Source organism: Triticum urartu, chromosome 2 (genome assembly GCF_003073215.2).
Source record: "Triticum urartu cultivar G1812 chromosome 2, Tu2.1, whole genome shotgun sequence".
Lineage (NCBI taxonomy): Eukaryota > Viridiplantae > Streptophyta > Magnoliopsida > Poales > Poaceae > Triticum > Triticum urartu.
The window spans coordinates 704,550,930-704,565,193 of record NC_053023.1 but is presented as its reverse complement, the minus strand read 5'-3'; the positions used below and the strand labels follow the sequence as shown (position 1 = coordinate 704,565,193).

At 47.5% G+C, this 14,264-nt stretch overlaps 1 long non-coding RNA gene across 1 annotated transcript; it reads left to right on the top strand.

The window, feature by feature from the left end:
• The first annotated feature begins 5,246 nt into the window (after positions 1 to 5,246).
• Positions 5,247 to 5,693, top strand: LOC125534223. The gene is made up of 2 exons (XR_007294425.1): positions 5,247 to 5,337; positions 5,399 to 5,693. It is a non-coding gene; the product is annotated as an uncharacterized LOC125534223 (long non-coding RNA).
• The last annotated feature ends 8,571 nt before the right edge of the window (positions 5,694 to 14,264 follow it).

Sequence of the window (14,264 nt, the reverse complement as noted above, 5' to 3'; positions counted from 1 at the left end):
TATCATCATCAATAAGATGCATGAAAAATAAACCAAGTGAGTCAAGCTCTACCTCAAAGTCCGGATTATCCACCTCGTCATCAGGGGCCGGATTAGAAGATGCAGTGGTTCTTTTCCGGTGGGCAGTCTTCTTCACAGCTTTAGTTTTTTGCCGGGTTGCTCTTTCCGGTTTATCTGTTTTCTCTGGTTTCTCCTGCGGCAGCTTTTTGCTCCAAAACGGATCATCACCCTGATTATGCAGACACTGATATTAGAAACAATGGCCAGACATATCGATAACAGATTCAGCAAAGAGAAAAATCAAAGTCTTACAGCTGGCGGTTTGTTGGTGGCAGAAGGGAAGCAGGCCGGTTCTAGCGCAGATGTGCTCCGGTTCATTCAGTATCTTACGCACAGCCTCCGTGATTTCTTCACCCGATAGCTGGAGTCTTGAATGTCGCAGTGGGTCATCCACACTATCAGTATATTCGCACATCAAACCGGAGCGCTGACTAAGGGGCAGTATGCTCCATGATATCCAACAGCGAGCAAGGTCAACCCCTGTTAAACCGTTGGCCATAAAGGCTCTGAGCTTTGACAGCTGGGGAGCATATTTGCTTCTCTCCTAGGTCAATCATGTTGAGGAAAAGGATGGGTATTGCTGAGCCGCTCCGGACGAAACCAGGCAAGGGATTCTCACCAGCAGGGGAGGTGTCTTTGCAGTAGAACCATGTCTGATTCCACTCCTTGGGGTGACTGTGCAGCTTGGCGTGAGGGTATGTGACCTCTTTCCTTTTTTGAATCGCCATGCCACCCAACTCCGTATTAGAGCCATCAGTAAACTCAGTACGGCGGTTTAGATGGAAAAGATCTCTGAATAATTCCACTGTGGGCTCCTCTTGAAAGAACACCTCACAGAGCACTTGGAAGTGGCACATATTTGTAACAGAGTTGGGGCCAGTGTCTTGCGGATGGAGTTGGAAATCAGCTAGAACATCCCGGTAAAATTTAGAACCGGGCGGTTTAAAACCCCGGGCTAAGTGGTCTACGAAAACAACAACCTCTCCTTCTCGAGGTGTGGGGGGGCATTCTTTGCCAGGAGCCCTCCAATGGATGGTGTCTTTGCTGCCCAAGGCGCCAATCAGGACTAAATCGTCCAGTTGATCCTCTGTGACGCGAGAAGGGACCCAGTTGCACTCATACACTTGCTTGGCCATGATGAAATCTACAAGGTACATTGATATGTGCAACGTTAAACCGGAAGCAGATCTATCTAAACCGGAGTTTTATGAAGCAACAACATATGGCGGTTCAACAAGGGGACTAATGGCATATACCGGTTTGGAAAATTTTCTATCAGGTTAAACCGCCTGATCTAAACATTGAAGCAATTGAGATTGCGGATGGTTAAGTATGCAGAAACAGGTTTCACAAGGTCTTGTTACGGCGTTGGATCTGAAGCAAGTTCAGAAAATAAGAAAAATAGTCGAAGATCAAAGCAGAACAGTATTGAATCAATGGCAGAAGTATATGTGAGATCTATGGTTTTGGGCAGGAAACTACGGCGGATACTGAAAGTTACCGCTACACAAAGCAAGGGTTCACATGTGCATCCAGGAGCTAGTACATGAGTATGAACAAGTGATGAACACCGCAAGAACACGAAGCCCTAGATCAGATCTATGTTGAGAAGAACCAGAAGACCTACCAGAGCTGAGGAAAACGCGGAAGGTCGCCGCGGCTTTCTGGCGCGTTCAAGTTGATGCAGCGGCCAAGGGTGATGCAGAAGACGACGGCGGCGGCGGAGCTCTGAGACTGGCGACGCGAGGAAGACGAAGAGGAAGGGCACGAAGGGAAGAAAAGAAATGACCCTTCGGGCCTATTTATAAGGCAAAGGACATGTGTCAGGCGCGGGAATCAAGGGACCGCAGATTTTGGAAGTAGGAGCGTCACCTCGGTCATTGCGAATCTATTAAACAAGAAGATATCATGGATGTTTTCTTTATGACAGATGATGTCACGCCGGTTTACAGCAAACAGAGAAGATGACATCACAGGCGGTTCAACAACTACAAGAAGATGTTGAAGACGAAGATTTTTGCTAAGGATTGACATGAACCTGTTCAAATCAATCTGGGGCCTAATGTTGGGGATATTACTACTGGGCATAAACCGGCCTACCTGGGCCGGATTAACTTCATCAGTAGTTCAAAGGTGTTAAAGCCCAAAGAGGCAGATAAAGGCCCAGGGCCCGTAGTCGGTTTACAACCTGTAGCCGTATACCGGCTTTGTGCATATACTTGTACTATAAGTTAGGACAAGGAGAGACCAACCCGGATACGAGTATGAACCGGTGTTGGGACTCTCTGAACCGGCAGGCGTCACCCGTGTATATAAGGGGACGACCCGGGCGGTTCAAGGGGAGACACAACTCGAGACATAGGCGAAGCTTGTTTGCTCCCTAGTCATCGAAACCCCATCAATTCCATCACAACTAGACGTAGGCTTTTACCTTCCGAAGGGGCCGAACTAGTATAACTCTCTTGCGTCCTTGTGTCCGCTTTAACCCCTTCAAGCTAACCTGTCGGGATGGCTCCACGACTAAGTCCTTTCTCTAGGACATCTGCCGTGACAAAACCACGACAGATGGTCCATCTTGATTCTCCTTGAATGGCTTCTTCCGCTGACCGGGCATGGGATTGCTGAATCCGGCGTTGACCGCTGTGTTGCTTGATCTTTTATTGTCATTGCGACTTTTGCCGTTGTCGTCTCGGATTTCGGAGGTGCCCTGGTTGCTGGCGTTATTGCTTCTACGAGCGAGCCAGCTGTCTTCTCCCACGCAAAAGCGGGTCATCAGAGCAGTGAGGGATGTCATGGATTTAGGTCCTTCTTGCAACACTACTAGGAAAAGGGCTATAGATGAAATTGACCCTAATGGCGCGCCAGAGAAGTGGCGCGACACTACTATATACTAATGGCGCACCATGTGGTGATGCGCCATTAGTGTGGAAGACCACTAATGGCGCACCAGGCACAAGGTGCGCCACAAGTAACTATTTTTTCATTTTTCAAACATACTAATGGCGCATCCGGGCAAAGTGCGCCATTAGTAGTTCTAACTAGTAATGGCGCACCAGCCATAGAGTACGCCACTACTGTATTTTTTTATTCTGTTTTTTTGCAAAACTACTAATGGCGCACCGTTGCAAAGTGTGCCATTACTAGTTTAAACTAGCAATGGCGCACTATGCCACGGTGCGCCATTAGTATAAATCTCGATTCCACCCGCACCCTCCCCCACCAGCTAGCTCTACCGTCGCCGACGAGCACCCCACCGCACCCCCGCTACCACCGCCGAAGAGCACCCCCCGCACCCTCCCCCGCTCTGGTCAAATTATGTATGCAAGAACAAACCTTTAAACAATTACTAACATTCATAACAAAAATTATTTATAACATCACCACAAATAAATCTTAACTTGGTTTACCCACTAAACTAGTTTCAATCATTCTATAAATCAGGCATAATAACTAACAAATATTTATCAAAATACAAATACACAATAATTATTTAAATGCATGGATTACTGTTTCATATTCATATTAATTTGTTAAAAAATAATAATAATAAAATATACTAATGGCGCACCGGCCTGGTGGTGCGCCATTGCTATCTAAAAAAAAGATTTCTAATGGCGCACCGGTGGTGGGTGCGCCATTGCTATCTAAAAAAAGATTTCTAATGGCGCACCGACGGGTGGTGCGCCATTAGTAAGCTTCCCCCCTATAGCTAAGTCCTCCCTCTCCCTTGCCAGATCCCATTCGTCCCTCTCTCCCTCGCCAGACCCACGACGCCGCCGCCCCGACCCCCGCCGGACTCCACCCCCGCCGCCCCCGTGCCCCCGTGCCGCCGCCACCGCCGCCCCCGCCGCCCCCGCGCCCCCGCGCCCCCACCCCCACCGGACTCCACCCACTACAAGAAACATGTTAATTCATGACAGTTTCCTGGTGACGTTCCCAAAATCCGTCACGGTCGATGACGGTTTTGTTTTATCCATCACGGAATCCGTCATCCATCGGCAGGATGCGAATATGCCCAGAAACCCAACGGAGCCCATAGTTTTTTTCCTGGACAGTATATTTTCAATTTTAATGAAAAAATGAAATCAAGACTTGATCCCAATACCTCTTGGGTTAAGATACTAGCGCGTGACATCTATGCTACCTGCAAGACTAATGGAGCACTTGGACGCTTTCTTTCTAATAACACATCTAGAGTAGAAGTTTTAGTAAAAGAAAAGTGTGCCATGGATCAGATCATGCACCTCTCACCAGTTGAATAGTTGAATACCAATTGATCAAGAAATCATGGTGTGACAGATTGCGAACATGAATCTTTGCCCTCGTACACAACAACTATATATATGTAATATGTGACTCCAAATTTTAATTCATGTTTACCAAAAGAGTATGAATATAATTTGTTAATTCATCTATATGGGGATCAACATAGTCTAACTTATATTCTAGAACTGCCATGGTCCGCCACGAGAAGCTTTGTTTTTAACAATGTCCAAACCGTGACGGACTGCTGCTGTTTTTTTAAGGAAATGGATGCCCCTGCCTATGTGGCGATCCTGTGTGAGGGAAAACTCAAGCTGTGATTGGTTGACCAAACCCTCCCACGGATCGCGGATCTGAACCATCTGCTCCTCTGAGATCCGACGGCTAGCAAACCTCCCCCTCTTTCTCATATGTTCTTCAACCCGGACTCAAACAACAGCCACCGCAGCACCCCACCTCCTTCCTTCCTCATCCTCTCATGGCGCCAACCCGCTGTACCCACCTCCTCCACTCCTGGATCCTCTCCGTTATCCACACATCCTCCCATTTCGACGACTGCCCTGAACGCCCAGCTACCCCTCAACCGGCGCCTTCCTGCACTCCCATTGCGCCGCCGTAGTGTCCTCTCCTTTGGCCGGATCCCGCCGAGATCTGCGAGTCCACGGCAACTATTGGCGGATCACGGCGCCGCCATGGGCGTCCTCCCTCCCTCCACGTTTACTGCAACCACCACCATCCCCTTCCCTCACCTCTAGGCTCCCCTGCCCCTTTCTCTCCCCACGGGCCTGATCTAGTCCCTGCAACGTCGGTCTGGTCGATGCAGGTCGCTGCAGGGAGCGAGCGACCCCTTCGTTGGTGTGCTGAACTGCGGGGATGCACCGTCCTGGGACGCTGCAGTCCTTCGTCGCCATGAGCCCCGGATCCGTCGCCTAACGCAGTCGGATTCTCCGTCGACCACAAAAAAACAGGATTATCCATCGACCCCGACAGGCTTTGAGTCGCTCGCCCCATCAGGTTCCCCTTCCTCTCTACTTTCAATTTTTTTGAGGTTGTCCTCAGGTTTGTCGATGTGCAGGCAATGTCGAGCACGGGTTGAGGCAAGATATTGGTGGATAAGGTTCTATCTCTGATGATGTCAGCGGTGTTGGCCGGATCTGCGTCCAGAAATCCACGGAGTGACCACGCCCTTGACAGAATTAGCATACGGTGTTTGTATTTTTAGTTTCTTGTGTTTTGCTGGTCCTTGACAAATGTATTGTCCGGAAATATCTGTACTTTTAAGTTTTTCTTTTTTCATGTAATTATGTGTGTTGTGTGTATGTATGTATTGCTTTTATTTAATGATATGAGCATATATCTTTTGGAAATTTTATACTGGTTTAGATTTGCGTTTTTTAGTGGTGGCTCAGAGTTTGCGTGGATGAGGAGAAATGAGATGGGTTAATTCCTCAGATCAAAACTAGTGGGCCTTGGATGGACATAAAATTTAACGAGCCAAAATTCTTGTTGGACCGATTACTTCATGGGCCGCCACGTCACATCCATGTCAGCTTTTGATGTGGCACACAAGTTAATTCCGTTATCAGCATGTCTGTTAAGTGCCATCCATGACGGTCAAGAATTCTTCATGCAGTGTGTGGTGGTCAAATTATGACGTGATATACATGACAGATTTTTAATCCGTCATGCATTGCCTACCATGATGGTTTTGCATATGTCTGTGACGGATTCAAACTGTCATGTATTAACAAAATTCTTGTAGTGACCCCCGCCGCCCCGCGCCCCCACCCCCGCCAGACTCCACCCCCGACGCCCCCGCCGCCCCCGCGCCCCCACCCCCGCCGCCCCGACCCTCAACGTCTTCGCCTTCCTCCTCGCCGTCGGCGCTGAGTAACGACGCAGCACCGTACGCCCCCGACCCTCCTCCTCCCCTTCCCCCTCCTACTCCTCCCCTTGCCCCCCGCCTGCGCCGGGGCTGATGGACCCGTCTCTGTCTCGCAGGGCAAGGTCTCCGGCGCCTCTACGACACCGACGCCTCACCGTCGATCCGCGTCACCTCGTCAAGCCCGGCCCCGCACAAGCTCGCCATCGTCTTCCTCTCGGTGAGCTGCACCGGTTCCCCTTTCCCCCCCTTTCTGTTAACTGAACATTGTCAGGTTTAGGTTCTGTTAACTGAAAAAGTTTAGATTTAGAAACATTGTTGGACTGATAGGAAGTTTGTTGAACAAAGCAATCTACACCTGTAATTTCTACTGTTATGCCTTTGTTACTCCAGTCAAAATTTCAGTCAAAATTTTCCTGTCAAAATTCTCAGTCAAGCACAACTGATCATGTAACTTGAGACCTTGCCCTGCGGCATTATAATGTTTGATGCCTGCATCAACACTTCTCTGTACTGCATGCGGTTGTTACAGTTGATGGTCAAAAGTAAGGGTTAGCTTTAACATGATTCGCTAGTGCTTTCATCACAGAACACATTCTTTGAAAAGGGGATATTCTGAAGTCGATGCTTTTCTCGGGATGGGAATAATAGTCTGAAATACACCTGATGGAAACCTTTGTTGATTGTGATCTCTGGACATGTTTAATGTCTATGCTGTTGTGCGGCTGTTATGTGTGTCTATGTCGGTGAGTTTGTGTTATGCACTTCTGCGTTTGACAAGTAATGACTTGCAAAGATGATGATCATCTTGCTAGTTTGCTGGGTTTTGTCTCCGACCATTGTGTCGTGATGAATTTGCAGGTAGCCCGAGAGGCCCTTGAGTTTGCCGGAATGTTGATTAACTTCCGTTCCGGCAAATTCGGGTACTCCATATGTCCTATTTTCAGCAAAGGTCATGCTGAAATTTTCCGTGAATTTTAGCATGACTTTGCTAAAATAGGACATATGGGGTACTTGCGCCTAATGCATGGGCCGGGGTATCTCAGTACTTAATTAAGTAGGATCAACTGCCCCTTGTTGCATTAAACCATAGGTTTTAGGGTGCCTCAGTGTCGATAAGAACCTAAATGATGAAAGCTTAGGCTTTTAGGGTGCCTCCGCGTCGACAAACCCTAAATGATAAAACATTGGCTTTTAGGGTGCCTCGGTGTCGATAAGAACCTAAATGATGAAAGCTTAGGCTTATAGGGTGCCTCGGCGTCGACAAACCCTAAATGATAAAAGCTTAGCTTTTAGGATGCCTCGGTGTCGACAAACCCTAAATGATGTAGTTTTGAATTATGAACATAGGATATTAAACGATGATCGGCGCTTCAGCATTAAGCTCGAGGAGACCTTCGAAGTTGAAACGGTACACAACGACGACAAGTGTTATTTTCATAATTAAGCATGACTTCAACTATTTCAACGTGTAATTTTCATCTTTTACAATTCGAGTATAGCTTATCCCATGCCATGCAAGACGCTATGTCTTGGAGAGGATGGATTTCGAAGACCATGAAATTTCTGAAACAAAGAAAATTCACCTAAGGACACATCACGATGTGGACTTTGAAGTAAATCTATATAATTCTGAGAGCGTAACCCATTTTGGTTGCAAAAATTGGGAAGCATTTTGCAAGATGTATGGTTTTGATGAGGGTATGCTTATCACCATGGATCTTGGTAATCCTGACATCAACCAAGACAATATGGACATTTGGGTCCTTGTTGATACGCCTCCAGTTCTACCGCTATGTGAGTTTCTCAAACATAGTTATTAGCTAATTTATATTGTTTATTTCAAAATAGTTGACAGCTTATTTCCATTGACAGCTTATTTTTATTGTTCAAAGAATGTGCGGGAGATGGTAGACAAAACCCACTACACCGATGGCTCCAAATTAACAACTTACAAGGAGAAAAATCATCTGGTCGGATTTTGTACTGACATTGAGAATTACAATATCCACAATCAAACTCCTCAACATTATGGTAAATACGTGCCACTAGTGCATGTGTTCAACTACGGTAACTACCATGGAGATACCCTGGTAAGATTTTTACTATTACGACATCCGTGCATCTTTTGCATACTTCTAAAACTAGTACATCATTGCTAACTATGAAGTTATTACTATGTTTTTCAACAGATAATCCCAGAGAATTGTGTGCCTCATATGATGTATCAGAAAGGTAGTCTTAATGTTTTGAACATACAGCCAGGTCGTCCTACGAATCTCAACTGTCCATACGAGATTTCTAAAAGAAGTGGAGACATGAAAATCAAAGGATGGAAAAAATGTATGGACAGTCGTAAGGAGGTTCTTGGAAGCAAAAGGAAGCGAAGCGCAAGAATTGGAGACAGGATGTTCTCCATTCTCCATAATGGAGAGTCAGGGTCTATATTGTTTTATGCTATTTTAGCTTAAATAGGGTATTTAGGTCCTGCCTAATACTGATGATCATGTGCTAAGAACAATTAAGTAGGGTTGGTTCGATGACTATCAAGATGATGATCGTATGACTTGTTATTAATAACGAGTAGAAGTTGTATGATGATGATTAGTAGGACTTGTTAGGATTAGTATTACTTCCGACAAACTCGCTACTCGCGGTCTCGAGACTTGTAATGTTCTATCTTTGTTCGGTCTTTTGAATTCGGAGACTAATATGATGAATTGTATTCGGAGACTAATCTTCTATTGTATTCGATGAATCTGCTCTTGCTGTGGGGTGCTGTCTATATTCTGTCCAATAATATATTTTGTAACCTGTGCAAAATTCAGAAAAGTAAAAAAACCTAATATTCATACTAATGGCGCATCACCCCAAGTGCGCCATTAGTATGCCAGATACTAATGGCGCATGGTGTCTATACTAATGGCGCACTGCGTGGTGCGCCATTAGTAAGATATACTAGTGGCGTGATACTAATGGCGCACCAGTAGTGCGCCATTAGTAGGCAAAACTGGTGCGCCATTAGTAGCCGAATGTAATTCTTGCAAATGCGTCCATTCCTATTTTTCTTGGACCGAGCTCATTTTTGTGAGTCTGAGAAAATACCCTTTGCCCAAGTCCCTTCTCTAACCTTTTTCTTTTATTCCCTTTCTCTCTTTCCTTTTTTTACTTTCTGTTACGAGAGAAAGAGAGTAGAGGCCCCAGTCCAGACCAGCTGGGCCTCCCAACGCCCCACTCCCACTAAGCACATCCATCTCTGCGGCCCAAGGCCTCCCTAAGGCCCAGAAAGCTCCCCCCGTAACCCTAGCGTCGACCGACCTCGCCCTCTCTCTCCCCTGCTCGTTCCCACCGCCGCCAGAGGCACGCTTCGCACCAGGGGCCTCAATCCCATCTCTCCCTCGCAGCCACTCCCTTCCCCCGATCCACTTCTCTCGCTCGCACGCACAGCTCGAGCCCTCACCCTCTCCCCTCGCATGCGAGCTCGACCTCGAGCAGCCGGCCGCTCCGTTCCTTTGCTCCGCCTCCCCTGTGTTGTGCCAAGGACATCGCCGGTAATGGCGTTGCTGCCGTCGTCACGCGCGTGCAGTGCTCGAGCGCCGCGCCCTTCTTCCTTACCTTCCCGCGCCGGAGCAAGCCACCACCGCCTGCCTTCCCCAGTCGTGCACCCCTGCTCCCTTCTCCTCCTCGCTGTGGTTCCCCGATGCCTAGACACCGCCGGCTTCTCCTCTGCATGAGAAGCCCCAGCAGCCGCGCATGGCCGCGCCTCCCATGGAGCTCCGCCATGGGAACTCCTTCCTGCCTGATCGTTGCGTACCCTTGCGCCTCGACCGGATCCCCTCCTGCCTGCCTCCTTGACCTCCAGGCCCCGTCGCGCCCTTCTCCATGCGGAGACCACCACCGGCGCCCCAAGTGCCCAGCGCCTGCCTCTGCCAGGGCCTTCCTCCTCCCGTGCCTGCAGTGACGCTGCCCTGCTGTAGCTGCTCTTCCTGCGCCTCCTTCCATGCCGAGCCCCGTGTCGTGGCTCTTCTCCGGCAACTAGCGCCCCTCCATGGACGACCACGACCGCTCGTGCACGCCTCTGGATTCGTCCAAGCCCGACAATACTTTTGCACAACTACGCTGCAGAGACTATGAACGACAAGTTCACACGAGGAGCCCGAACGACTACTTCCACGATGATGCGAGTACAAGTACCCTCAACGTGTTTTTCGCCAAGTACCACGACGACAAGTACCCCTTCGGAATGCCAAGGTGGATCTCTACCATTGACGATCAATAAGACCATCGAGTGAACGACTACCTCCATGACGATATGAGAACAACAACCGTTGACATGCGTTTTGCCAAGTACCACTATACGTCGCCCCGAAAACGTTGGATTCGTCGAGTACCTCTCCAAAACACGAACGTGTACCACTACCGTCGCGAGTACCTCTACCATCGTCATGTACGACTACTTCCACTACCGCCCATCGCGAGAACGCCTACTTCCCGCTATGAACTTGATCCATTCCAGAAAAGTCCAGCCTCGAAGGTATAACCCCGAGACGACGCCCGTGAACGAATGAATGCATGTTGATGAGATGCCCCCTTTGTCTGCACCATGTCCGTATTGTCACTCGTTTCCATGCCACTAACCCATGGGAACCCGGTATCGGGAGCACCCCACCATCTTTTGCACGCATCCGCACATTTCCCCTTTGAATCGTATCTCAATTAAGTATCGCGGAACCCGGAACGTTGTCCATGGCACCGTTACCGTTATCGTTGCCGTGGCACCCCTTTTCGTTTCCGCCACGATGACAAAATGCTTCATAATGCTCTTGATAACTTTTAATAAACATTGCATAAACTTGTTCATGTCATCTGCCATCATGTTAACAACTTTAAGATGTTTAAAATTGTAGCTTGCTCTAAATTGCTAAATGCATATGGGGATTTAGCTGATTCGTGTTTGTTATATCTGGCTCCATTTAAATTGTTAGATTGTGTAGTTACTTTTGCTCCACTTCTTGCCATGTTAACCAACATTTAATATTATTGAGTACCTAAACAAGAGAGAACTAAATCATATTGATGTGGTGCTTCGTCAATATGCAACTCGTTGCATATTGAGCTCCACTTAATTTGTAGAATTGTTTGTTGCATACTGCCATGCCTCATTAAACCGGGCATGCATCATACTTGGTTGTGCATCATGCCATGCTTATGTGGTGGTTGTTTACTATGTTGTTTGCTTCTTTCCGGTGTTGCTTCTTCGGGTTGGTTCCGATAACGTCGTGTTGTGAGGATTCGTTCGACTACGTCCGTTTGTCTTCTTCATGGACTCGTTCTTCTTCCTTGCGGGATTTCAGGCAAGATGACCATACCCTCGAAATCACTTCTATCTTTGCTTGCTAGTTGCTCGCTCTTTTGCTATGCCTATGCTGCGATACCTACCACTTGCTTATCATGCCTCCCATATTGTTAAGCCAAGCCTCTAACCCACCTTGTCCTAGCAAACCGTTGTTTGGCTATGTTACCGCTTTGCTCAGCCCCTCTTATAGCGTTGTTAGTTGCATGATTTGTTCCATGTTGGAACATGGATATTTTGTTGGGATATCACAATATCTCTTATTTAATTAATGCATCTATATACTTGGTAAAGGGTGGAAGGCTCGGCCTTATGCCTGGTGTTTTGTTCCACTCTTGCCGCCCTAGTTTCCGTCATATCGGTGTTATGTTCCCGGATTTTGCGTTCCTTACGCGGTTGGGTTATAATGGGAACCCCTTGACAGTTCGCCTTGAATAAAACTCCTCCAGCAAGGCCCAACATTGGTTTTACCATTCGCCACCTAGCCTTTTCTTTCCCTTGGGTGCCTCCCAAGGGTCATCTTTATTAAACCCCCGGGCAGTGCTCCTCTGAGTGTTGGTCCAACCTGTCAGCTGCCGGTGGCCACCAGGGGCAACTCTGGGCTGGCCTACCGGAACCTTGGACAATCCGGTGTGCCCTGAGAAAGAGATATGTGCAGCTCCTATCGGGATTTGTCGGCACATCAGGTGGCTTTGCTGGTCTTGTTACCATTTCGAAATGTCTTGTAACCGGGATTCCGAGTCTGATCGGTCTTCCGCTAGAAGGCAATATCCTTCGTTGACCGTGAGAGCTTGTGATGGGCTAAGTTGGGGACACCCCTGCCAGGTATGAACTTTCGAAAGCGTGCCCGCGGTTATGGGCAGATGGGAATTTGTTAATGTCCGGTTGTAGAAAACCTGAAGTTGACCTTAATTAAAATCACCAACCGTGTGTTACCGTGATGGTCTTCTCGGCGGAGTCCGGAAGTGAACACGGTGTTGGAGTTATGTTTGACGTAGGTTGTTCTAGGATCAATCTTGATCATAGTTTTCGACCCGTGCTTTGCCTTCTCTTCTCGCTCTGATTTGCGTATGTTAGCCACCAAATATGCTAGTCACTTGCTGCAGCTCCACCTCATACCTTTTACCTTACCTATAAAGCTTAAATAGTCTTGATCGCGAGGGTGTGAGATTGCTGAGTCCCCGTGACTCACAGATACTTCCAAAACCAGTTTGCAGGTGCCGATGTTACTGAGCAGATGATGCAACCAAGCTCAAGGAGGAGCTCGATGAGGATCTTGTCCTTTGTGTGTTCCGTTTCCAGTTGATCAGTAGTGGGAGCCCAGTTGGGACGATCGGGGATGTGTGTAGCCTTTTGGGGTAGTCTTCTTTTATTTTGGTTCCGTATAGTCGACCTTGTTTGTATCTGGATTGATGTAATGCTTTATTCATGTATCTGTGTGAAGTGGCGATTGTATGCCAACTAATGTAATCTATTCCCTTATGTATACATGGGTAGTGTGAATATTACCTCACTTGCGACATTGCTTTCAATGCGGTTATGCCTCTAAGTCGTGCCTTCGACACGTGGGAGATATAGCCACATCGAGGACGTTACAAGTTGGGATCAGAGCCTTCCCCGACCTTAGGAGCCCCCTGCTTGATCGAATCGTTGGCGTTATTGAGTCTAGAAAAATGTTTTGAGTCATTTAGGATTATATATATCGGAGAGTAGGAATTCTTTTTACTCCTCGGTCCCTTCATCACTCTGGTAAGGCATCCTGACGTAGAGTTTTGACTCTTCTCTTCTCAAATTTCACTAATTTTTTTAGGATCACGCGGGTATCTTGGAATCGTTCCGATGGTTTTGTGATGAGAACATTGTTCTTGGTGCCTCCTGACATTTAGGGGTTGTGGAGTGTCCCGGGGAGTTGAGCTCCGAGGTGTTGTCGTCACAATTTTATCGTTGCAGTTCTGGAATACCTGAGTTAGTTTCGCCGACATCGAAAATCTCTTTTATGCAGTTGTTGGTGAGATAACCTCGACGCCACCCAGTACTGGGGCGGGAGTTCGGGAGTATTGCCATAACTCGTATAACAGATGCTTTTCAAAGGTTGAGGTAGAATTTCCGAAGGTTTCTTGGTTATGTGTTGAAGGATGGATACAGCTGGATGTAGGATTTGCTAGTTTTGGGTGAGATATTATGCTTCCCCTGTATCCCCAACACCTGATTGCATAACTGCGAAAATTTCGGGAGTTTATAAGTGGGAATTCAAGTAGCTCTTAGGATATCTTACCGACGGATGTATGATATGAAATTGGGGTTTGACGTCTAGTGGTCCACCTATCCACGATTGGTTTACAGTGGTCTTGTTGTGTCTTAAAGAGTCCTTGGCTATGCCGACTCGGGGACGCTTCGTATGTCATGTGCACTGCCTTGTACATGATGGTGCTGTACGATCGAGCCCGTGTAGGCCCCACCACGAAAACTTCGGACGAAATCTCTATCATATGTTTGTTCCGGCTTATTCTGCAAGCCAATCCTTTGTTTTGTTTTGAGTTGTGGTATTCGAGTTGCTTCAATGTCAAGTGTTGATTCCATACCTTCCCTAAGGGTGTTCTCATACTCCTATGTGAATGCAACCCTTCTTGATCTTCGAGCTTGCCGCCATCTCAATTTCTTCTGAAATAGTGTGCTTCTGCTTCAAGATAGATCCATCTCTCTCTT